The sequence below is a fragment of the Pristis pectinata genome, chromosome 5 (assembly GCF_009764475.1).
Source record: "Pristis pectinata isolate sPriPec2 chromosome 5, sPriPec2.1.pri, whole genome shotgun sequence".
Taxonomy (NCBI): domain Eukaryota; kingdom Metazoa; phylum Chordata; class Chondrichthyes; order Rhinopristiformes; family Pristidae; genus Pristis; species Pristis pectinata.
This window is the reverse complement of record NC_067409.1, coordinates 76,206,790-76,233,833: the sequence shown is the minus strand read 5'-3', so window position 1 is coordinate 76,233,833 and position 27,044 is coordinate 76,206,790. Positions and strand designations below refer to the sequence as shown.

The 27,044-nt window shown below is 39.9% G+C and overlaps 1 long non-coding RNA gene across 1 annotated transcript; it reads right to left on the bottom strand.

The window, feature by feature from the left end:
- Positions 1-25: 25 nt before the first annotated feature.
- On the bottom strand, positions 26-18,274 carry LOC127570952 (uncharacterized). The gene is made up of 3 exons (XR_007956431.1): positions 18,118-18,274; positions 11,004-11,227; positions 26-4,443 (listed from the first exon to the last, which is right to left on the bottom strand). It is a non-coding gene; the product is annotated as an uncharacterized LOC127570952 (long non-coding RNA).
- Positions 18,275-27,044: the final 8,770 nt, after the last annotated feature.

Here is a 27,044-nt window from a genome sequence, read left to right as displayed (position 1 = left end):
GGGAGGGGGGGTGGGAAGGGGGGGGAGGGGGGGTGGGAAGGGGGGGGAGGGGGGAGAGAGACTGCAAATGAGTGAAGTTCAGAGAGATCTGGGTGTTCAAGTGCACGAATCAAAAAGGTAGCAGACAGGTCCAACAAGTAAGTAAGGCGGCAAATGGCATTTTATTTTCTTTATTGTGAAGGGTAAGAATAGGGAAGATTTGTTACAGTTGTACAGGGTCATGGTGAGGCCACACCTGGAACACCGCACACAGTTTTGTCCCCCTTACCCGAGAAAGGATATAGAAGCTTTGGAGACAGTCCAAAGATTCACCAGGCTAATTCCTGGGAATGAAAGGGGTTGTCTTCTTAAAAGAGGCTAGATAGTTTGGGTCTGTATTCCTTGGAGTGTATGCCCCGTGAAAATTGAGGAAGTTTACCAATGTTTCCATGAGAAGCTGGGTACAGTAAATAATCAAGCAGACCTCAGAAAATTGGAAGATCACGACAATGATTTTGATGAAGAGAACCTCCTCAGAAAGATTGAGGGGACTGAGGTCAAAGCTCTCAATGGAATTAAGGTAGAGAGTGCTGCAGGTCCAGGTGGGACTAAGAAGAAGGACCTTAAAGAACTTTTGGCAGATGACGAGGATCTACTGCCACGTCTTTTTATGTTGTGGCTCAGATCAGGGACCATACCTGAATGTCTTAAGAAAAGTAGAATGGTGTTAATCCCAAAGACAGACGAGAGAGAACTTTTGAAAAACCTGGATAATTGGAGACCTATTACGATAGACCCAATGATTCTTAGGCTGTTTACTAAGATACTAGCTAAACGATTGAGCAAGTCTGTCAAAATAAGTCCATGACAAAAGGGGTTTTTGTTAAACACCTCTGGCTGTAATGAAAACATTACAATCCTTAAGAATATAAGGAGATCAAAGAGAGGTGGCAAAGAAATCTGTCCTTTTTGTGGACCTTGCTAAGGCATTCGATTCAGCAGGCCACAAATTGATCAAGAAATCTTTACAGAGAGTTGGCGCGCCAAAGGTCTTTATTGACCTAGTGATCGATCTATACAGCAACACAACAGTCGTTGAAGTTGGCACAAGGAGAACCAATAAAATCGAGATCAAGAGGGGTGAAGCAGGGTGATCCCCTCTCAATTTTATTTAATATTGCCATGGACCCCCTCATAAGTACCTTGGAACATCGAGGTAAAGGAGTCGAGATCATAACATCTGGTGGAAGATCAAGATGCACAGTGCTTGCTTTTGCAGATGATGCGACAGTTCTAAGCGACTCCTATGAAGGTATGGTCAGGAACATCTCCATATTGAGTGATTTCTGTAGAGGTACCGGTCTTGATGTCAACGTTAAGACAAAGGGTTTTCACTTCATCAGCCTGAGAAAGACACACGTGTACAACTCAAAAGAACAATGGCAGTTTGGGCGAGAAAAGATAACATACATACTACCTGGTGAAATCAAAAAATACCTCTGTGCGAGGGTAGATCCATGGTGCGGAATCTCAATGGAAGATCTGAGATCAAAATTAGAAAAATGGTTTGGCAAGTTGAGAAGGACTAAACCTAAACCAATGCAAAAGGCTGAATTGCTTAAGACCTATATAATACCTAGGGTCTACTTTCATCTTATTTTAACTGAAGCCTCTCAGAACACGTTGAGAGAGTTGGACCGGATGATAAAGAGGACAGTCAAGAAATACTCCATCTCCCCCATGATATGACCGATGGAATTTTGTATTTTAGAATGAGAGATGCATGCCCAAGCTCGAAATTCAGATACCACCGGCAATAATAAGGAAGCAGCAGTCCTTAGAAAGATCAGAGGACAACGCAATCAAACATTTGTTTGAGATAGCCAGCAAGGATGACTTGGCCATGATTGATAGACTCAAGAGTTTGTCAATGATACAAGATATTGATCTTGCACAGCGTATGTTTAGTCAAACTAGAGCAATTGAAAGACCATCTGATAGTTTCTATGAACAACTGGAAGTGGAGTACGAGCAAGAAACTGGAAACTGAGCTCGACCGCAAAAATTTAATATCGATTGGCAGTCAGTTGAATTTGATAGATGGGCAGCCCAGAATTAAAGGATCTGGAGTTAAAGAATTCAAGAATGATAAGATCTCAAATGTATGGTAAAAAGCCATCAGACCTGGAAGGGGTACCAGGTCGTTAATGCAATATTAAGGTGTGGACATTACCCCACGAGATGTACATGTGGTCGTGGTAATGCTGATGTGGTAAAAATCTGCCGAAGATGTGGATTTGCAAACGAAACTCTAGCACACATCTCAGGAAGATGCTTGGCAGTAAAGCAAATGCGAATCAAACAACATAAGATATTAGACAAATTGAAGTCCAAGGCAGTCCAATGTCATTGGGAGCCTTTTATGGAACCACACTTGAGAGACATTGATGGCACTCTGGAAGCCAGATATTATACTTGTTAAAGGGAACAAGGCTGCCGTAATAGATGTCACAAAAAGATTAGAAGATAATAACCAAGCTATCTCAAAGGCCTGGACTGAGAAAAAGAACAAATATCGACACCTAATAACTCAAATTAAAGCGCAAACAAATGCTCAGATCGTTGAGTTTTTCAGGTTCGTAATCAGAGCTCACGGTCTTTGAGCTAAAGAGAACGACGCCCTTTTAAAGTCCATGGACATTAGTAAATACAAGACATTCGCAGAAAATTTGTAGTTTAGCAATCAGATTAACGATAGATCTGCTACAGATATTTATGGACTCTTGACATTATGTATGGGTGAGAGCTACGTATATTGTATATAATGTATATGTATATATTCATGTACTATTGAATAATAAAGATCAAGCGCACCGCACCCCCACTTTAAGATCAGCGAGGAATTAGTGAGGGTGGCTCTAGTGTATACTCACATTCATACTGTGGTGAATGATCCAATGTTCTGTGGCCTATAATATCTTGGCCTTAGTGACTGCCATTCCATCAGGCACTCCAGTTCCCTTATGAGGGTGAGACCCGGTCTCATTCCAGATTACATCTGGTGGATGCAACACCTTAAACTGCAAAAAATGTGCTAAATCATCCTTATGGATGATGTTTTCATGCCTCCTGAAAATTGAGATGATCCACTGTGGTGAATGAGGTGACCTTAATCAAACACAAGATTCTAGGGGGTCTTAACTGGGATGAATATTTTCAATGGTGGGAGAGTCTCATAACTGTAAATCAAGGGGCCAGTCATTTAAAACTAAGGTGCATAGAAATTTCCTCCCAGAGGGTAGTGAATCTCTGGAATTTTCTGCCTCAGAGGGTGGAGGCCAGATCATTAGACATATTTAAGGTGTAAATAGATAAATATTTTATAGATCAAGGAGTTGAGGCCAGCATAGATTAGCCATAATCATATTGAATTGCAGGGCAGGCACAAAGGGCCTAGTGGCCTACTCCTGCTCTCTCTTTGTGTTCTTATATGCAACATTTTTAAACTGCACTGTGGTTCATCAAATCTACCTTTTTAAAATCACAATATTAAGGAAGAATTTTTAAAATATACATTCTACCTGTAAATACAGCATCTTTTTTCTTAAGTAAACAACTAGTAAATATTTGGATGAACTTCCTCTTTCTGCACAATTAAAATCCATTTCCTAGGCCACCTCTTTTGACCCTCTTACTTCAATCTTCCCCCTGCTCACATTCATTTCCCAGCTGACCAGACATACATGCCTTCTGTCTGGTCTTTCCCACCTGTAGGACGGCTTTCAGGATGAGATGAAAAACAGAATCATGCACGCTGCACAGAAAGATTACAATGTTAAGACAGTAAAATTCATCTTCGAAGACTTAAGCAGGGACAAAACTGAAAGCGGTATTTGGTTAAATATATATGTTACTATAACCGTTCATTTGGCAGCTACTGCCACTTGAACTTTAATATCTAGAAGTGTTTGCATCGCTCGGCAAACAGCAGTACGTTTCTGAGATAACCAGATGGCAGATAGCTTATCACTTAGACTGCACACATGCTTCTGGTTAATCTGCAGTCCCACATCTGCACTGTAGCACATCAGAGCTCCAACATGCTTGCTATTGTAATATTTCCAGCAGTTCATCTATAAACAGCTATTTTATGACAATATTACAAAACTCAATTTGCACAAAACTAAGGCTGTACAACCAACTGATTATACAAGCTGACAGACAATTCGTCTTCCCTCAATTAAGTTTTCTCGTGTAGCCGGTTAAGGCCATACAACCACATATTTTAAAAAATATCACACAATCACAATTTACACTGAAGACAGAAAATCTTTAAGAGTTGCCTTTGTGCCCTGCTGTTTCTGCTCAGAATTCAAAAGCATCTTAAGACGAGAGCATTGCAGCTTCTTTCCTTTAACTGATTTCAATGAAGGCGAAGATGTGGATGGTGTAGAAACTGATGTCCTAGAAAGATAAATGTGAAAGTTACAGAAACAGTAATATTAATGCACTACATAAACACTTACATTTGAGGCAATTGCAATATTTCTGATGTGTGCTAAATCCTACAGAACAAAATTAGAAATTAAGAATTGTCATTGCTTGTTGACCACTGAAATGTAAAGGTGTGAAGAAAAAAGTTGAATAAATAAATGCTGCATCATACTCTGTCACACACTGATTATGATTTGAGTTGATGTTTACACTGTCCATGTTATATTCCTTGCTCCCCAGATGTGCCCATGTGCATGCTGATCAAAGATGGACTGTGTTATTCCAATTTCCCCAGCTCTTGGCTTCTAGTCCCATACATTAAAGCACTTCAAGTGTTCATGTGAGTACTTTCTGAAGTGTGAGAGTTTCTGCCCCCACCTACCTTATGTTTTTTTTTACACCCCCAAAACTCGTTGACTGAAGCTACTTCTCCCTACCTTCTCCCCTCACCTGGATTCACCCATCACCTGCCAGCTTGTGCTCCCCCCTCCCCTTTATTCTGGCTTCTGCTCTCGTGTGTTGCTACTTCTAAACTCTACTTTTTTAAAAAATCTTTTTACCATGTATTTTGGTGAGGGCATACACAATAGGGCCCTGCAGAGTACTGACGATCAGAGGAACCTTTGTGGTTGCAGCAAAAGTAGAAAGAAGCTGAGAACACATACCACCAGGTTCAAGGACAGCTTCTATTCCACTGTTACAACTCTTGAACAGACCTCTTATGCGATAAAGATGAACTCGTAATCTTTTACTCTACCTCATCTTTGCCATTGCTCTGTCTACCTGCACTGCACTTCCTCTTACTGTAACACTATATTCTGCATTCTGTTATTGTGTTCCTTTTGTACTACCTCGATGTACATACACATGGAAAGATCTGTCTGGATGGCATGAAACAAAAGCTTTTCACTGTATCTTGGTACATGTAACAATAATAAACCAATTACCAATTAGGGTGGTAAAGAAAGCATTCAAGCCTTCATTAACCAGGATACAGAATACAAGAGCTGGAACGTTATGATACACCTTTATAAAACACAGGTGAGGCCACATCTGGAATACTGTGTGCAGTTTTGGTCGCCTCAGTACAGGAGAGGGGTCAGAGGAGTTTCACCAGAATGTTACCTGGGATGGAGTGTCTAAGTTTGAGGAGAGACAGGACAGGTTGGTATGTCTTCCTTGGAGACAAGAAGGTTGAGGGGGACCTGATAGAAGGGCAAAGATTAAAAAAAAAATTTATCACCATAGCAGTGGTATCTATAACCAGAGGGCATAGGTTTAAGGTGGGAGTAAGAGGTTCAGCAGGGACAAGGAGGATTTTAATTTTACCAGAGATAGTTGGAGTGGAATTCCCTGAGAGGGTGGTGGAGTCAGGGACTCAAAATTTTAGTATCCAGAGAAACACTTGAATCAAAGGCATAAAATGCTGTGGATCATGTGCTGATAAATGGGATTAACAGAGGGGTACTTGATGGTTGACACAGATGAGGAGGTTGGAAAATTCTATCAACCAACCTAAATCTTGCCCCAAGTTACTGAGCCATCTGCTTAGCTTGCTTAGGCATCTCAATTTTAGACACCTCAATTAAACTCCCCCTCAGCGCTCCAAAGAAAACAACTCCAGCCCAGGTAGTCACTCCTCAAAACTATAATTGTCTAGCCATGGCAACACCATGAAATCTCCTCCGGCTTTATATGGTCCTATTATATCTCTCCTGTATATCCTATATACGTACTTTAGCTGTGTACTGACTAATGTTTCACAATGTTCTATCATATTCTCTCACGATATCAGAGGTGGCCCTTCAGCCCACTGAGTCTATGCTGGCTCTTGCAGCAATCCCATTCTCTCACTGATTTCCCTGCAACTTATTCTATCACACATACCCATTACAACCCCAGACACCCCCACCCCACCCTATTCTCCCAGATACTTACCACTAGGAATAACTTAGTCATCAATGCATCCACTATCCAGCATGCCCTTGGGATGCAAGGGATAACTCAAGCACTTGAGGTAGGGGTGGAGAGGGCAAAAAGGGGGTAGCATGTACACTGTCACTGAGAGAGCGTACACACTCCACATAAATGTCACCTGTGGTCAGGATCAAATGCAGGTCACTGGAGCAATGAGATAGCTGGACCACCCCAATCTCCCTACTTACATATTTTAATCCAAAGTCAATATAGGAAAGTTTACCAATTGCTTTCTCAACCATCTTTATCTACTTCCCTACTATCTTCAGGGTTTTGTGACTATATGCTCCAAGATTGCCCTTATCCTCTACACTTAATTATAAGTTAACATCAATCCTCTTGCACCTTAAAACAAAACTTATCTAGGTGTATAATGTAACCTAGTGCAATTTAACATTGAAACATCCTCTGTAATTACTTTAGATGGCTATAAATAACTGTCTGTACTAATGTGGTTGAAGGCTCTAATCAGCAGGTAGCAAAATGGACAGAAGGCAAGGCTTCAATCCAATGGTTGTGTTATGAAGCTGTGGTTGATGATGTGGCAAACATACAACTGATTTATCCATCTACAGCCTCCTAATTTTGTATTATATATTATTGACAATCAATACTGAAAACACTCAAAATATACATTTGCTGGCACAGTACTACAAAAATGATTCTGTATCAGTGTAGTTGTCAAATAACATATGGACAAAGTACCTATCTGACAGAAAAATGAAACAAATAAACATCCTTACTCGCTATATGTAATTCCACAAAGGGTTCAGTTGCATAATAGCAGTATAGAAGCACAAGAGATGTGAAAACTGAAAAAAAAAATCACTGCCTCCCTGCTCCAGTGGCCCGGGTTCAATCCTGACCTCTGATGCTGTCTGTGTGGAGTTTACACACTCTCCTGTGACTGTGTGGAGTTTCCTCTAGGTGCCAGAGTTCCCTCCCACATCTCAAAGATATGCTGATGGATTAACTGTAAAAAGCACCCCAGTATAGGTGGGTGGTAGGAGAATCTGGGAGGGCAGGGGGGTCAGTTGAAAGAGTTGATGGGCACAGAAGACTGAATAGATTATAGGGAAACATGTTGGGGGATGGGATTGCTCTGAGAGCTGGCATAGGTGGGCCAAATGGCTTCTTTCTATATCGTTATGAAAGATGAAATTTTATGAAATCTGGCACAGTTGACAAAAAACATAATAACAAGTACAAAAAAAATAGGAGTTCCCAATGAGAAGTAAAAACTTGAAATTTAAAAGCATCTGTCAATCTACAGAGGATCAAATTGCCCTAGGCTGAGCCTTTGGATACATAATGTCATATGGGACACATTCAACTTAAGTTCAATGTTATTACCACAAAACTACATTGTGTGCAATCCAATGTAATGCAATGCTCTGGTCATCAGGAGTGCATATCTCTGACCTAACTGGCCTTTGTCAGCTGTGGATCAGTTTCCTTCAAATTAGGTTTGGCTTCAAGTCTTTATCTAGACTTAAGCACATAGTCCAAGCTGACAATTTTTAGTACATAAACCAGTAATGAGTTTCCCCAAAGACATTAACTAATGCCGAAATTTTGCTTTACAACAATTGTATTAGAATAATCGATGTGCCAGAAATGTGTTGTAAGCACAATTAAAGTCAGGCCAAGACTCCATTCCACAACCTCTAAAACTCAGCTCATTCAAAACTCTACTGCCCATATTTGATAAAAAGCCTATTCAGTCATCACCCACCCTTACACCCAAATGACTCAGTGACCCATATCTCAAACACTTAAATTACATTGATTCACTGCTGTGCCTTTCTCCTTCTCTGTAACATAATTGTATCACTATTTGTGTAACATCCTACTAGCCCACCATTGGTGGCTGTTCATTTAAATACCTATATCCCATGCTCCCAGTTCCCATCCTTGCATCTCCTTTATGCCTTCTAAAACTTCTCCAACCAATTACCTCCTAATATCTTTCCCTATGGCTCTGGCCACATTATCTGTACGTCCACCTGGATTGGCATACTGCATTTGTGTTATTTAAATGCACATTACTGTTGTTAAAGGGGAAGTGAGCTTTTACTGAAATTATACTCAATCCTCATTGTTTAAAAGATATCTTTACAATTATCAGCATTTCTCAGCCAACTCTTAGGTCAACATCATGCTTTTAACAGTTGTATTAAGATGACCTGAAAGGAGATGTTTTATGAAGAACCTCCTCTGTAGTGACATCATGAACTTTTAATATCATATTTCTGACAAAGGACTTTTGCATTAAATAGCAGGCATTCTGAATCAATGATTCCAGGAATGAGGGATTTTGGTTATGTGGATAGACTGGAGAGGCCAAGTTTGTTCTCCTTGGATCAGGGAAAGCTGCAAGGGGATCTGAGAGAGGCATTTATAACCATGACAGGTATAGACAGAAAGGAACTGTTCCTTCTATTGGAGGGATCAGGAATTAGAGGACATAAATGACAGAAGAACTAAATGTAACACAAGGAACCTTTATTTTGAAGAGAAAGAGTGGTTAGGGTCTGAGATGCAATGCCTGGATAGTAAGTTATTCCAATTATAGCATTCAAAGTTAAGCTAGACAAGAATTTGACAATGGAGAGAAAGTAGGGAGTGGGACCAGCTGGATCCTCTTACATAGAGCTGGTTCAAACTTAACTCACTAAATGGCCTGTCTGTGCTGCAACCCATCTATGATTTTACTTCATAATTAATGGACTTTAAATCTAAAACATTAACATCTAGCTTCTCACAAACCAAACCTTACCAAAGCCCACTCACACATTCATAAAGTGACTACACACTTGAGACCCTGTCCTGAAATAAAAATACCCCACCCAGACTCTTTCACAGAAACACCATAACTTCAACCTGGTAAACTCCCTCTTCAATGAATTTAACTTGGCACCATTCTTCTCCTACGGCCCAGTTCAAAGTGGTATTTTACCCCAATGATTGCTGGCACTCCTTTTGCACATCATGTTCATCCTGATAGTACACTCTCATTCATTCCCACCAGAGCCAATTTCTTCCTGTTGATTGCCATTGGTTTTATCCATATTGTTACCTATTTGCCTTAGTGTCACCCATCTTCTTTTTAACTTCTCTCCTCTTCACACTCACCCTACTTCTATCTGATTCCTGTTGTTAAATTACAGGACTAGACTGCACACTGCTTTTTGTGCTGCTACCATTGGAAGGTGAAAAGGTCTTTGAATATTTACTTCAGTGCAGATGTGCACTCTCATTCTCACTACAGTATACAAGGCCAGAGAACTTCTTTTCTAGTGATAGTTGCAGCATGAACAGGTGGCCTCTTCCAACAAAAGCAGTACTTGGGTAGAAGTACTGGGTGAGGGTGTGGGGGTGGTGGGGTTACAAATCCAGTCTACAGTGACATGTCAACAAATGTCACCATGCTCTCTGGAGCCTGAGAGTAGAACGTGTTGTTGTGAAACACCAGTGATTGGAATTAAGGTTGAGCGCTCAGAAGCTAGATTTCCTACAGTTCACATTTTGGATTTGCATTTTTTTTCCCCCCTGTACAGAAATGGCTTTTAATGTCACAAATAACATACTTCACAAACTTGAATGCTGAAAGTAACCCTTCTCAATCTATCAGCAGCCTTCAATTCAATTGACAATTCTCCACAAACCATTTGGAAGATATTGATTTCACTTTATTGTAACCGGAGAATCAACTGCAATGGTGTCTCTGCCCACTCCCGCCCTGTTACCTCTGAAATGTCACTTTGACCCATTTGTTGTCTTAACACTATCACTTCATAAAAATCATTAAAGGCCTCCAGGTTCCAGGTGTATACTGATGACATTAAGTTCCTTCAAACACCTCACTGGACCACTTCACCATTTTAGATTTGTCATAGTGTTTAAATCACATACAATATAGGAGGAGCAATAATTCAATTAAGGGAAAGACTAAAACCACTTTCATTGCCACAACGCAGATCCTTGATAAATCTTCCCATGCCAGAAGATGGTCAGACCAGGAGTAACACTCCTTTTTCCATCTCAGTAACAACGCAAGATTCAACACCTGGCTCAGTTCACCAGCTGCTGAAACTGTTTCTTACATCTAAATCTGACTACTCCAGTGCTCTCTTTTTCAGTCTCTCAACTTCTAACCTACATAAATTTGTGCTCATTCAAAACCCAGGGGCCCACAATGTACATCTATGTAGCCTATGAAGACAAAACACTAAATTTAAAAAAATTGCAAATAGGTTTGCTGAAAATGCCTGCTAGGTGATGTTACCATATTACCTTGTGCAGCTTACATTGTTATTTTTTGTGATTAATTTTATTTCATAACCTCATGATTTTGTGATTTGAGCAGACATTAAAGAATTCAGCGTAACAGGGTTTTAGATTAAATGTAGAAAATTACCATAGAAGAGAAGATTATAAACACAATATTTCCTGAAGATACTGGCTCATTTAGTGAAATCCCTGTTACAATTAAGATACAGATCAACAGGAAATCAAGTCAATAGGAAATCAGGTTAAAAATGTATAAATACCGTGGTGTTGCAGCTGGGCTCTTGCTTTCTGAACTCAATTTATTCACATGCGGGGAATATTTGGTTGCTTTTTCTGTGGACTGGGGCATCCTTCTTGCTTCAAGTGTCTTTATGTCAGTTTTTGTCTTCGTTAAGCTTCTTGGAATGTGGGGCCTTACAGCAAGAGATCTTCTTTTGGCTCCATTGAATCTTGAAGTTTCCTTACATGTATAGCATGTAACCAACTGCAGGGATTGAAAATATTATACTTAACACATGTCCATTCAGGATCACATTTGAAGTCCAAATTGTTTTACATAAATACAATTGATTTCTGAACAAGTGATAATGGGTCCTGCAAACAATTCCAAGAAAATGCCATGAGTGGTAAGCAGCAATTTTATCCAAGGAATTCTGAAAATCTTTCAACATAATTTTTATTTTTCTCCATCAGCTGTAATATCTAGACAGTATAGCAGCACTGCTGCCTCATAGCTCCAAGGACTTGTGTTCGACCCTGAACATTTTCTCTGCATGGGTTTCCTCAGAGTACTCCGGGTTCCTCCCACATCCCAAACATGTGCCAATGGATTAATTGACTGTTGCAAATTACCCCTTGGTGTAGATTATTGGCAAAAGATTCAAAAGGGGATGTTAGTGAAAGAGAACAAGTTGCAGTGGGAGTGGTACATTGGAATAAGAGGGGAAATGGGACTGGTCTGCTAGGAGCCAGTGTGGACACAATAGCCCGAATGGTCTCCTGTGTAGTAATATGTTCATAAGATCTTGTCTGTTATTTACTTCAGCAAGGTTCTATGTTATGCTGCCACAATAGAACTACGTTAAAACAAAATGATTTTCTGACTGTTGAAGAACAAACAAATTGCTGGTCATGCACAACAACGGACTAATTCTGCACTTCCAATGGTGAGCTGTCCTTGCAGGGACTCCCTTTGAATGCAGCTTTCCAAAAGTGAACTCAGGACAACTCAAATGTTTTCAGGGAAATATCTGTTGGAATTGTTTTTGCTCCCAAACATTTGCTTCCCAGTGTATAATACTTCATGGACCTGTTGAGAGTGGCCACAGCTAATGGCTTGATGGTAAGAGAGAAAAGATTTTCTCTTGCGGTGACACTAGTTTTGAAGCCATGAGATAATCACAAAAATCTAATTGGTTCACTAATGCACTTTAGGGAAGGAAGCCTGCTATTCTTATGCAGTCTGGCCCAGATGTAATTCCAGCAACATGGTTAATTCTTAAGTGCCTCTGAAATGACATAGCAACCATTGTTATATGAAACTGTATGGAAGTAAAACTACTAAAATTCCAAAAGGATGACTTGGCCTTGACGGAGGCACCAATTTCAGGCATGAGGAACGTGGGCCCACTGACCTTATAATAATGACCTCATCTGAGAACTTATGATATGAACAACAGATTAGTGAAATGACGGAGTGACATTACTTCCAGTTAGTGTCTCAAAGTCCCACACCAACACCATCGGTGCATCTTGCTTCACTGGCAGCACACATTAGATGGAAGCATGGTAAGAGGGGGTGGCTCAGTTCTCAACATCACTGAAGACCCAATTAAGTCAATGGTATCACTGCAAATATCAATGAGAAAAAGAGAACACTGGAACTCAGCAAATGAAGCAGCATTTGTGGAGGCCAAAGGTGTATGTTAAAGTTTCTGATTGAGACCCTTACCTCCACAAGTGTTACTTGACCCACTGAGTTCTTCCAGTGTTTTGTTTTTTTGTTCAAGATTGCAGCATCTACAGTCCCTTCTATCAACAAGAAAATCTCCTCCTAATTACTGCCTGTGAATTAGTACACACATTGTACACACTACAGGTAGCAAATGCATTGAATTAACTCAGTGGTGTCTTCAATGTCCATTGCTAAGGGTGATTTTGAGGCAGTGCTAAGGCAAGTTCCAAAGAATACAGCATGACAGATGAAGCTTGCAGAAGGTAGTTAACCAATGCAAACAGAAAAACTCTCATTGCATCTTCAGCAGATTACCTGTAGCACATGCACCTGTCCATGCCAATGAGTAGAACAGAACACTAAACAGTGCTTGTGAATATGAAGCACTGCCTTATGTTGCATTACATTACTACCATAGTAAATGGGACAAAGACAGATCAAAGAGTTCAAAACTGGGAGATCCATGAAATGATATGGTCCCACAGCATCAGAACTATATTTCAATCCAGCATCTGCAGTCCCTTGTTTCTCTATATTTCATAGTCTGTATCCACATAATCTAGCATATGCCTCACTTTACCCTTACTATCAAGCCAGGTGACCAAATCTGGTTCAATGAGTATGGAAGTATAAATCAAGAGCAGTACCAAGCACACCTGAAAATGTGATACCAACTCAATTATGCTATAACAGGACTAAACGCAGGTCAGTCAGTCAATTCCACAACCAAAAAAAAAAATCAGATGAAAGATTTACAGTTCTGCCACCACTTCATCAATGACAATGCACAAATAAAGGGGAAAAAAGGCTCCATGAACATCTCCATTTGTAGCAACAATAGAGGCCATCTTGTGAGGGCAAAAGACAAAGCTGGTATTTGCAACCAACCTTTCACAGAAGAGATAAGACGACTACCTTGACATTCCCTTGGGGTCCCCAAAATTACATAAGTCAGCCTCCAGTGATTTGATAACACACCTTGCTATCAAACACCTGATTGCACTGTATATTATGAAGGTCATAGGTCTGGCCACATTCTGGCTGGCTGAGCCAGGCATGCCTCAGATCAAGCTGTTCCAGTACAGCTATAACATTGGCATCTTTCCAACAATGTGGGAAAGCTGCTCATATCTCTACACTAAGAAAAGGACAAATCCAATCTGGTCAATTACTACCCTATCAGTCCATACTCAGTCAACAGTAAACTGACAGAGGGGGTTGTGAACAATGCTATTAGGCAGCACTTACCAATTCCATGTTTACAAATGGTGTTCAGTCAGTAATACTCAGTCCAGACCTGTGAACAAAATAGCTGGCTTCCAGACAGAAGATAGAAGTGACCACTAAATGATGCTTCAATATAGCCCCAAGGTCCTCAAGAAACTGAAGTCAATGAGATTCAGGGGAAAAAGTCTCCACTGGTGAAGACATACCTGTTTACGTAGGAAGATGGTAGTGGTTGTTGCATGCCATCTTCTCAACCACAGGACATTGCTACAGATGTTCCGCAGGATATTGTCCTGGGTCAAATTACACACATTTTTTTTCATCCTTCCATCATAAAATCAGAAGTGAGAACTTCCACTGACTGTAATGTGTTCATTTTACAATTTCTCAGATTAAGTAGTAGTCTATGCCTAACACATACCAAAACTTGGACAACATCCATGCTAGGGTCGATTAAATGGCAATTAACATTTACACATTACAACAGCCAGGCAATCAGCATCAACAAGACTCTAATCACCTCCCACTGACACACTAGAATATTAACAGTAAATTCCCCACCATCAGCATCTTGGAGCATGCAACCATAGCTTAATTGGACCAGCCATGTAAAAATTCTGCCTACAAGAACAGGTCAGGGTACTCTGTGGTATTTGAACCCCAACTCCCACTATCTACAAGACAGTCGGGAATGGTAATAATGGTTTCCACTTGTCTGAATAAGCTTCAACAACACACCATCTAGGGCAATACATTCACTTGATCAGCACCTATTCACCATCTTAAACAATATTAGTGTACCATAGCAGCAGTGTGCATCAAATACTAGACATACTACCACTTTTCTTCATTACCACCTCCCAAGCTCATGTTCTCAAGTACAAGCAACACCAGCAGCTACAGGTTATACACTATTCAGGCAAAATAATATATTACTGCCCCTTCATCATTTCTTTGTCAGAAGTCTGAAACAGCTAATGTAACAAGTTAACATGCCTGTATAACAAACAATAATGAATGGAATGATACCTTCTATTATTGGGGTGAAAGTACAAGGACAAGAAAAATCATACAACATTTATACTGAAAATCAAAAATCTGCAAACTCTGAAAAGCTGAAATAAAAACAATGCTGGAAGTACTCAGCAGTTCAAGCAACACCTGTGGAGACAAACAGCTAAGATTTCAAATGCCGTTTTATTAGAACTAGGAAAAGTTAGAGATCAGGTGACTTCAAAAAAGTTTGACTTCTAACATTTTCCAATTCTGATGAAAGGTCAACCTGAAAACTTAACACTGTTCCTCTCTTCCCTGCTGCAGCACTTTATTTTCAATTGCACTTTATACAGAGATTTGTTATGACTACATCTGGAGTATTGTGTAAAGTTTAGGACTTCATATCTATGGAAGGGCATATTTGCCCTAGAGGCAATTGAAACGAAGGCTGACTGATTTCAGGGATGGGATGCCTGTCCTATGAAGAGAAAGTAGAATGATGCCCATATTCCCTGAAGAAATGAGAGATGATCTCACTTAAACAGGTAGAATTTTGAGGATTTGTCAGTCTAGATGACTGATTGGTATATCTGATACCAGATGTAATCTCAGGACAAGAAATCAGCCACTTTAGAAGAGTAGAATTTTCTTCAAAGGTTTTAGTAATCTTTGGAATTTTCTACACAGGTGCCAGGAATATATTTATGTAGAAATATATACTCTAAAGTCCCTGAGAGCCTGGCACGAAAATGTAGGAAAAAGGTGGGAGTTGGATATAAAAGCAGGATCTTGTTCAATGGCAAAGCAGGAGCTCTGATTAGGTTTTCATGATTGCACTATGGAAGTACACCTGATTAACTGCAGTCATTCATGAAGATAGCTCACCGCCACCTTCTCTTGGGACATCTAGTAACAAACAAAAGATGCTCATCTTGCCGATAAGCACCCACATCCTATGAGTGGGAAAAAAGTGAATTTGGAATGCTTGTAATAGGCAAATTAGCACTAGTAAAATTTAATGTGCCTTTCAAATAACCAATTATTTTAAAACAACCATTGGATTTCTCTCTCCAAAATCTGACTAAAGTTCCCTCACTATGAATTCATTTTGTTTTAAATTGTAGTGAAAAACACAGTTCATTGCCATGAAACAATTAAGTGTATTTTTTTTAATCCATCAGTGATCTTACAGAGCTAGGAATTGCAGAACCCTTACAATATATTATCAGTTTACAATTTATAGGGTTTTGTGCTGTTTTAGTGAAGACCAAATCTGACTCCATAATGTCAGAGTGAGAACATACATTTATGCTGTAACTTCAAGGCTTCCTAAAATAAATCCTAATCAACATTATGTTTTTCATCGTGAATCATTGTTGATATGCACACAAGTACTGCAGAATGCACACCGGAAGGTCCCACAAACATTAATGAGTGAATGATCAGTTCTGTTGTTGCTGGTAATAGTTGTGGGGAGAATAAAGACAAGGGTTCCCTGCAATGTTCCAGAACTATGATGAGATGTCTTTTAACAAAGGGTCCCTGAAGCATGAAATACATGGTGGAATGTGGTTAAGAAAGAGTTCACTGTAAGGAAAAGGGAAATAAATTATTGAAGGTAAAAGGCTGTTGGGAAGATCAGGAGCACAGAGGGAACAGCCCAATTATCAAAGTGCCAGCAACCACACAACTGTTGAACATCCGCCTCTGTTTAAACTTCACATTCAAACACAACATCTGATAGTTCAGGTGTGTGGAACAGAATTTCCATGAACTCCAAGAAAGCACAAAAGGAATGGCTCAATTGAGTTTACCTGATGCAAAGACAAAATAGATAGATCACAGAAGTCCCAGGTTCTGTGGGAAATGAACTCTCCGAGATTGGCAGGAAGGAGTGTGCAGGGAGATGGAAGTGAGAACATTACAAATTAGCCTCAAAGCTCCTGGGACTGATCAATGTCTGGTACAATGCAAGACTTGGAAATGCAAAAATGGTAATATTTGTGATTGACAACAAGTTACTTATATTCGAGTAGCCTGTTGAAATGCTGTCAATGTATTTTGTAACTAACAGTATTAGATGAACTTATTGCCCTTTTCCATTGTTAATAGACCAGTGCAGCTGCAAGCCCAGCCTACAAGACATTGCATAACTCAATACAGTTTCTCATACACAATGAAATAGGGTTTGTTTAGTGCGCCAGAACAAAAATGAATGGAATAAAATGTAGGTGGGCAATTATCTTATGAGTAAATCAAAATGTGACAAAGGAAACAAAATCCGCATAAATTTCTCATCACAAATTGTTGTTGAAGCAAAGACCATTTCAAAGCCAGAAATGTTTAAAAAAAGAGGGAGGAAAAAAAAATCAAAGGATATGGAGATATTGTAGTATAATGGGACTTTAATGGGTGATAAGTACCCAAGCAATTTTGATGAAGTGAATGGCTTGCTTGCACTAAAAACATTCTAGGATTCTATTTTATGACTGGCAACATTAATCATTCACTCTCTCCTCACCTGGAGCAGAGCGAATTAGATAGACCATGATTCTGAGGAACAATTATTAATAAGCTGTATGCAGCATGCATACTAAACAACTGTGTATAGATGTCACATGAACAAATGATATTGCTGTAAAGCATGATCAGTTATAAAACTCATTGTCAAATGAATGCAAGTATCTAGGTTACCACTATAAATGTACAGAATTCATTAAATGGCCTTGGAGACAACATTATAACGCTAACCCACAGATTAAATTAAAAAGATACTCAAATCCAAAGGACTAACCAAATGTGATTGCATACAAATATTCCTGTTGAGAGATTATTATTTGTGGCAAAGAATTTATTGAGCCCAGCATGGTTGCGGCAGCCTGTCAAACTCTTTGATGCACTTCTTGTTATCCAAACCCACTGGGTTTCTCTGGCTGAACAGACGTGCACTGCATGCTTAAACCTGAAGGTCAGTGCAATTTTATTTTGCAATACAGAATAGCACATTTCCATTTTTAATCACTTGAATAGGATTCTATTAAAACCTTTTCACGCAGCATCGAAGGGATCAGTTTAAAATGTGCGTTTCTATTTGGTACCTTGTTAATTACAGTTACAGCTGAGATTTTTTAAATATATAAATCTGTCTACAGGTAGCAGTAAAGAACAGTTCAGTTTAAAAAAGACTGAATACTTACCGACACAAATGCGGCCATAACAAAAGGTACTTAACATTTACGATTTTCAAGCTGTAGAGCCAAATCGTACTGAACATTGGTTCTGACGAGAACAGATAAACGCACGAGCTTCCAGAGAGACTGGAGTACTGATTTGGGGTGGGGCTCATCTTAGCCACTGTCACAATTTACAGAATTTTTAACCAATACCCAGCTATGAGGGAGGGTCAACAATTTATTCACAATGGTCTGTATCCTAATTACTGGAGAGAGACACAATGAACCATGCAGTAGATCAGCTTTGAGCAGATTTACACTAGGTGACAATTATATATTACCATACTACACAAAACAGTGATTCATGCCCAGGGTACAGTTTGTAACACAAAGCATTGGGGCATCGGGGTGAAGGGTACATTGGTGGGGGGGGGGGGGGGGGGGGGGGGGGGGGGAGGGAGGTGGTTGGAGAGGGCAGGGTATGGAGCAGCAGTGAGAAGGATCACAGAAAAAGATATTTTAGGTAAATAGGCTCACAGCAACTAATGTTATAACAACACGATGATCCCTACCGAGGGAAATTGAAGTCTTTGATAATCTGCTGCAGAAAGTAGGGCAAGTGGATTTAATGATCTGTTTACATGAGTAGCATGGTTAGTACTATGCTACTCTCATGCAAATTTTCTTTCTGGATTGTATGCATTTGAATATTTACCTACTGTGCTAAAATAAACTTAGATTGCTGTTGCTTGCAGCTTTCCCAAAACTGGAATTAATTAATTGTAAGCCAATAGTGCCTTAATCGCTGCTATATATAGCACACAAAACTTGAAGAAACAGGAGCAGTCGTAGTCTATCTGACCCTTCAGGCCTGGTTCTGCCATTCATCTATCATAGCTGATTTTCCCCCTCAATGCCATTTTCCAGCACTATCCCTTTATCCCCTTAATATCCAGAAATCTATTGAACTTTGTTCTGCATGAACTCAATAACTGAACCTCTGGAGCCTACTAGGGTAGAAAATTCCAAAGATTCACCACCTTCCGAGTGAAAAGAAATTCTCATCTCAGCCCCAAATAGTCTATCCATTATTCCCAAACTGTACCCCCTAAACCTGGGCTCTTCAGTTAGGATAAAAATTAACCATGTATCAAGCCTGTCAATGCCTTTGAAATTTTTTTTTTAAATCAAAGAAATCTCCTCTCATTCTTTTAACACTAAAGAATCCAGTCCCAGTTCACACAAGCTCTCCTGATGCAACAAACCTGCCATCTCATGAACCAATCCAGTGAATCACCACTGCCCATCCTCAAATGGCAAGTATAACCTTTCTTAATCAAACCTGCTCATTACTTAACCACTATTTGCCCTCCTAATTCCCCACTGCACTTGCTTGTCAGCCTTCAGGAACTTGTGTACAACTACACTTTGGTCCACTTGAAAATTAACACCCTCTAATCTCTCACCATTTAACAAAAGCTCTGTTGTGTTCAAAGCTGATGACCTCACATTTTTCCCCATTTTATGTTCTACCTGCCATGTTCTCACCCACTCATTCGGCTTGTCCATATCCCCTTGAAGTCACTTTGCATCCTCCTCCATAATCACATCCCACCTGGTGTAGCATTATCAGCAAACTTGAAAATCTATCCCTTTTTCTAATCATTGATATAGAATGTGAATAGCTAGGGCCCAGTTACTGATACCCCTGGTACCCCAAAAGTCACAGCCTGCCAAGCTGAGAGAGAGATCCATTTGCTCCAATTCTATCTCAGCTTTCCTTCTGACATCTAATTCTCCATCCACGTCAATACAGTATCCTGATTCCATGTGCTCTAACCTTGATCAACCTCCTATGTGGGATGTCCAAAATCCAAATACATCACATCCGCCAGTTCCCTCTTATCTATTCTGTTAGTCACATCTTGGAACTCCAGCAGATTAGTCAAACTTGATTTACTTTTCATAACTGACTCTGCTCACTCCTATTATTCGTTAAGATTTTCTGTTATTATATCCTTCATTATAGATTCAACATTTTCCCTACCATTGACATCAGGCTGACAGATCAATTATTGGAGACACAAGAGAGACTGCAGATACTGGAATCTGGAGCAACAGACAAAATGCTGGAGGAACTCAGCAAGCCAGGCAGCATTTATTGAAGGAAATGGACTATCCATTTCCCTCCACAGGTGTTGCCTGGCCAGATCCATCATTTCTCTCTCTGTTAAATCCTTGTCACATTTTTCAGTCCCGAAGAGTCATTCCACAGGAACAATTCCAAAGTCTATAAGACTGCTGGAAGATGACAACTGGAGCATACACTTCCTCAAAAGGCACCTTCTTCAGAAACTCTGGGATATAGATCATCCGATCCCTGAGATTTATCAACTTATCACCAACTATTGGGGTTACCAGGAGTATCAGTGCCTGGGCTCTAGGCTAGTCACATTCTATATCAACGATTAGAAAAAGGGATAGATTTTCAAGTTTGCTGATGATACTAGTTTTCTTTGTTGAGTACTTTGTTCCTTTCATTTCTCATTCACACTAAACCCATGATTCTCTAATATATCCAGCAGGTTTTGCATATCTTCTTCCATGAAAACAAAGTAATTGTTTAATCCCTCTGCCATTTCTTCATCAATTCTTCTGTATGGGCCTTGCTAATCTTTTTCTTTCGTGTACCTATAAAAGCTCTTACTTTTTTTAAAAAAAATGTTTCTTGCCAATCCACTTTCATCTTCTTTCAAGCATGAACTAAAATGGTTCCAAGCCTCAAGCCTACTGCTATTTTTGGCAACCTGATAAGCCTTTTCCCTTGACTTATTATGTTTAATTTCTCTTGTTAGCCTCAGATAAATCACTTTTCCTTTTGCTGCCTTAAAGGAAAATATTTTTGCAACACGATTTTTTTTTTTAATGCTAACCATTGTCTGTCTACCATTTTATCTTTCAATGTGCCCTCCCAATCAACCACAGCCAGCTCTCCTCTTATATATTCAGTTTCCTTTGTTTGGATTTAAGACCCTAATTTCACATTGAATGATGTCACTTTCAAACTTAATGTAAAATCTTATCATATTATGGTCATTCTTCCCCAAATACCCTTTCACAAGATCAACAGTCAATCCTTCTGCATTACACAAGATCCAAAAGGACCCTAATTTTTTTTTTAAGAAAGCTTAGCACATGAATACATTTATTCATGTTTGGTGCCAGAAGAATTTTCTGATTGTAAGGCATATAAACCACTTGCATAAACTGTTTTAGCTCAGTTGGCTACACTTACATAATGCTGAAATAGCTGTTTTATAAAATATTTAATGAAATTTAATTCCTAACCTTAAAGCAGACTGTACTCGAAATACTTAGAGCTGATGCAAGTCAGTAGCAGATAATTTTTGCCGGTGATGCAACAATGCATTGCAATTTAAGTTAGCACATTAGAGCCCAGAAGCACACTGAACTCAAATTATGTCCAGCTACTAAGCCAAATTCAATGTACGAGTGTGAGGATCGAGAAGATTGGCAAGTGACATAATAGACAAGGGAAAAAAATGCAGAAGTGTGAGACAAGGGGTGGAGGAAAAAGGGAAAATGTGAAAAAGAACCAGGGACTAGAAATTTAATTGCATGGCATTTCTTGCAGTGTTATGCAAGAAATTACTAGACAAGCAGAGATTCCAAGAGGTGCTCAATATTTATTTGAAGTGCAACATCCTCACTCACTCCTGGGAACGTCCACTTAAAATGGAGCAGCAGCAATTGGGATGGTATTGAGGACTTAAAGGCCATACAGAAGCCCTGCATAAGTGGCGGATGAGCACAGCACTTCCATGAATGCTCCTTGTCCATTTTGAGTGGACATTCCCAGGAGTCAGTGAGAATGTTGCACTTCAAATAAATATTGAGCACCTCTTAGAATCTCTCTGTTCATCTGGTAATCTGCTGCATAACACTTCATAAACTATTCACCCATCCCTTCAACTACTTCCTACCTCATCATGAGAAAAACCCAAATGGTTCATATTTTGGGCTCATTTGCCACTTCAGATCCCATACATCCTCAATTGCAATGGACTGCCTCAGAAGAGAAGCAACTGAACATCATTTTCCTCCCAGTATGAAGTGTGCTAATGACCACTTCTGGGCCATTTCACATCTCCCCGGAATTTTGATTGGGTGCTGCTTGGCACGAGTTATCCTTGTGTCTAATGAAATGTGTGGTGTATGTGTATATGGGACGATGCGATTCCCATGCAGCTGAGGAACTGGGACTATCCTGGGGCAACTGGGGTTTTACAACCACTGGAATACAGAGTAGGTGAGTCAACTTCAACAAGCATCCTTCATCCTGTGACTCACACACACGCACTGCATTATCCTGACTTACCTAGTGCCTGATTTCCCCCAGTCTCCTTCCCCACTGATCATGGAATCAAGCCCCTATTCCACTGTGATCCCACCTTGACCACAGCCCAGACTCAATTAGGCCTTGGGCTTAGCCAATGTTTTAAGTGGTAGTGGGGAGAGGGGAGAAAAACAAAAACAATTGTAGAAAATGGCAACCTGCTCTTGAAACCATCTAGTGTACCAGAATTTCAATGAACAGATGGATTCCTTTGGTGACAGCGATATGTGACATATTGTGCTTCAGTCTGGTTTCCTGCTCTTGTTTACTATCCAATGAGGCACACTGACAATGCTTGTAAACTGATGCAGGAATAAAAGGTGATATTTGACTAAAAGAATCAGATATCTTGATGCTACGAAACAATATGTAATAAGCTCTATGCAATATACATACTAAACAATTCCATGTACAGATGTCACATGAAGGAATTATATATTACTGTAAAGCAAGATCAGGCCCTGAACACAAATGCCAAGTGGTGTCAGTGAATCAAGTATTAGGTTTCCACTCTAAATAGTCAGAATTTATTAAATGGTACTGGAATCAGCATCATAATGCTACATAAAGAGATTAGATTTAAATATCTTTTTCTATTTAAAATAAACTCCAAGTATTGTACAAATATAATCAAATACAGACTTTCTCCCTTCTTGCCAAACTGTGCTGATCACTACTTTAACTGCACTATTTCCTCATTTTTTTTTACTTGAGCTTTCTAAATTTCCCCTCCTCCAAACTCTTACACCCCTTTCCACCTCATTCTCCATTGTTTCATTGTTAAAGCAAATCTTGAGCCAGATTTATTCAAGTTACCAGGATGCTGGTTATTCCCTTATGTGAAGCTTCTCCTCTTTTTCCAGCACTGGTGCCAGTGCCCCAAATTGAAACTCCTTTCTCTATCACTATTTTAAGCTACTCATTCAATTTTCTGATCTACATGATACCAAATAGTTACTCAGGGATTGTTAAGTTTCTGGTTCTGCCTATTAGACTTGTTCCTCATATTCCATTTGCAGAACCTCCAATAAGGACATTATAAATTCATTTGTCAGAACATGAATGTCATTAGCAAGGACAACATACACTTCATCTTTCCATTTGTCCTTGAGGTGGTGATGGTGAGCCACGTCATGTGTACTTCTGGTGAAGATATCCCGACAATGTCGCTGATTGGTTCTAAACCCTGGAACTCCCCAATGATGAAGGAACAGCATAAAGTTTCAGGTAAGGATGGTGTGTAACTTGAAGGGAAACCTGCAGATGAACAAGTTCTCATGTTCCTGCTGCCTTACCCTTCTCGTTGATAGAAATGGCAGGTTTGGGAGGTGCTGTCGGAGTGTCCTTGTGATAACCACATCTTGTAGATCATACAGACAGCAGCTACAATGGACCAGTAATGGCAGCAATGAATACTTGAGATAGAGCAGGCTACTTTGTCCTGATGGTATCAAGATTCTTGAACATTGTTGGGGCTGCACACATCCAGTCAAGTGACTTGTTCTTGTAGCTTTAGTATTTATAGGGCTAGTCCAGTAGAGTTTCTGGTCAATGGTGATCCTGCCACTCCCCAACACCCCAGGATGTTGGTGTTACTCAGCAGTGGCAATGCCATTGAATGTCAAGGTTAACTGGTTAGACTCTTTCTTATTAGAGAGGGTATTTGCCTGACACTTTTCAGGCACAAACGTCACTCACTACTTTTCAATTCATGCTGGATGCTGCCCAGGTCTTGCTGCAGGCAAGCATGGATGCTCTTTTTGGTGTGGAATGGTAAATGGAACTGGAGACTTAAAGCAGCAAACATCTCTACTTCTAGCACTATGATGGAGGAAAGGTCATTGATAAAGTAGCTGAAGATGGTTGGCCATAGGAGACTGCCTGAGGAACTCCTGCAGTGATGTCCTCAGGCTTTCTTTGTGCAAGATACAATTCTAGTCATTGGAGTGTTGTCCCCTTAATGCCCACTGACTTTAGTTTTATCAGGATAATCCAATTCTGCACTCAATCAATGGCTGCCTTGATATCGAGGCTAGTCATTCTCACTTTGAATTCAATTATTTGATCCATGGTTGGTTTGGATCCTGGCAAAACCCAAACTGGCTATCATTAAAGCAGGGTATTGGAGCGCAAGTGCTGTTTGATGGCACTGCACTGAAGATTGAGAGTACACTTGTTAGCCACATTGAATTTGACCTGCATTTTATGAAGAGGATACATTATATTTGGACAACTTACCACAATGTTGGCTGGTATTGTAAGTATACCAGCTTCTAAGTGTTCTCAGTTATTTCTTGACATAACATGAAGCGAATCAAATTGGCTGAGTTCTGGCTACCGCGATGGTGGGGATCTTAAGCAGAGATGGATCACCTACTTGACACTTCTGGCTGAATATTGTTGCAGATGTTTCACCTGTGTCTTTAGCATTCATGCTTGGTCCTGCCATCACTGGGGACAGGGATGCTCTTAGAGCCTCCTCTTTCCATTTGCTGTATAGCTGTATAACTGTCCACCAACATTCACAGCTAGGCCTGGAGGACTCCCGAGCTTCAGTTTCATTCATTTCCCAAGCATTACTTAGCTCTGTTTGTTGAATGCTGCTTTGGCTATTAGCACTCAAATACTGATAGCTTCACTAGGTTTGTACCTCATTTTTAGGTACACCTGTTGCTGCTCCCATCACAACTTTTTGGACTCTTGGTTTCGTGGCTTAACATGTGATGGTACAGTGAGGGATCTACCAACCCACAAGATAACAGACAGTGGTAATGTACATTCTTGCTGCTGATTGACCATGAAACCTTGTGGATTTGAGCCAAGTTTTGTGATGTGTACTATCCATTTAACACAATTATGGCATCATACAATGGATAGGGAAGAGTTAGAGGGATATGGGCCAAACGCAGACAAGTGCAACAAGCTCAGGTAGGCAATTTGGTTGGCATGGATGAGCTGGGCCAAAGAGTGTGTTTCCGTGCTGTATAACTGACACTAAAATGGAGGTGAAGATGTGTTTTTGTCTCACTAAGAACAGTGCTTCAGGCTTTGCTGACATGGAGACATGGATAAGTATTGGAGACACACAGCAACACCTCCTCCACACTGAATTTACCAGCTGACCACCAAATTAACTACTTACTGTCACCTGCTAATTGAGAGTTTTTGAATCTGGAATAAACACTAAAATAAACAAGGCTAAGTTAAATTCTACCTCCAAAACAATACTATCATGGAATCACTCCTTCAATTTCCATGCTCACCAGATACCAAACTTTTGCTCTTTGTGCTACCCACTCAACCGACATTAAAACTGAGCTAACATCTTTGAGGCAGGGTTCCACACTTCCATCAGCCTTTACATAAAGAAAAATTTCCCATTTCACCACGAAAAGACTGGGTGATTTCAAGGCCACATTCTGTCCTCCTTGACTCCACCAGCACTGTTTCCATTTACTCCATCAATATCATTAAAAATCCTAACATTCCAATCAAATCATTGCTTCTATATTCCTGGGAATACAAACGTGGTTCATCTAATCTGTCAAAGTCTAAAGCTTGTGGCCCCATTAACATTCTTATGAAAGCGTGCTGCATTCTATTCAAGCCAATATTTCCTTTCCAAGGTATGTAGCTGAAAACCATGCAAAATATTTCAGACCATGTAGCAAAGGATTTCTACAGCTGTAGAAAAACCATTGTATCCTAGCCCTCTAGTTATAAATCCTCACAGTCCAATAACTTTTGCACATGACAGTTTACTAGTCTTTACATATCCCTTTGGGTTTCCACTTTTCCTAGTTTTCCATCTTCAAATACTACAGAATAAAAGGGTAAAATTGGATTCAAAAGCATATCTCCTTTGTCCTCCTGAAATTAGAATACTGCAAGGCATCTTTGAAAGTAAGAAAAAGTGGCAAGAACAAGATAAATGCTTACAAATAATAGGAGAACTCAGTGCAAAAAGAAAAGAATGGTAACAGTAATGATCACCAAACATCTCCAAAGAGCCAACAATCAGCTGGTAGTGATCTTGTTTCAAGTCACTAGGTTGTATATTCAAATGCCATTCAAGACTTGAATGCAGTTTAGAAAGACAGCAGGACTGCTGCAGTGGTTTTTTTTCCTGTGCATCATGCTACACATGCAAAGATTCCATCTTACAACTCACAGATGTAAAAGCTCACAGAACAATATTCAAAGGGCTCTCTTACTGGCCTTATCAAATTTCTTCCTTGACCTATACTGTTATGAACAGATTATCTGAACATTTACCTCAACTCTCAAAAAAAGGTCCACTATAGTGCACAGTGGAGACACAAAAGACTGCAGATGCTGCAATCTGGAGCAACAAACAAAATGCTGGAGGAATTTAGCAAGACCCGAAACATTGATCATCCATTTCCCTCCACAGATATTGCCTGACCTTCCAGCATTTTGTTTGTTGCTCAATGTAGTGCACAAATTGACTGCCACTCCTGCCAATAAAACAGCAACGATGCTCCAAAGTACCAATGATTCTAAAGTGCTGTGA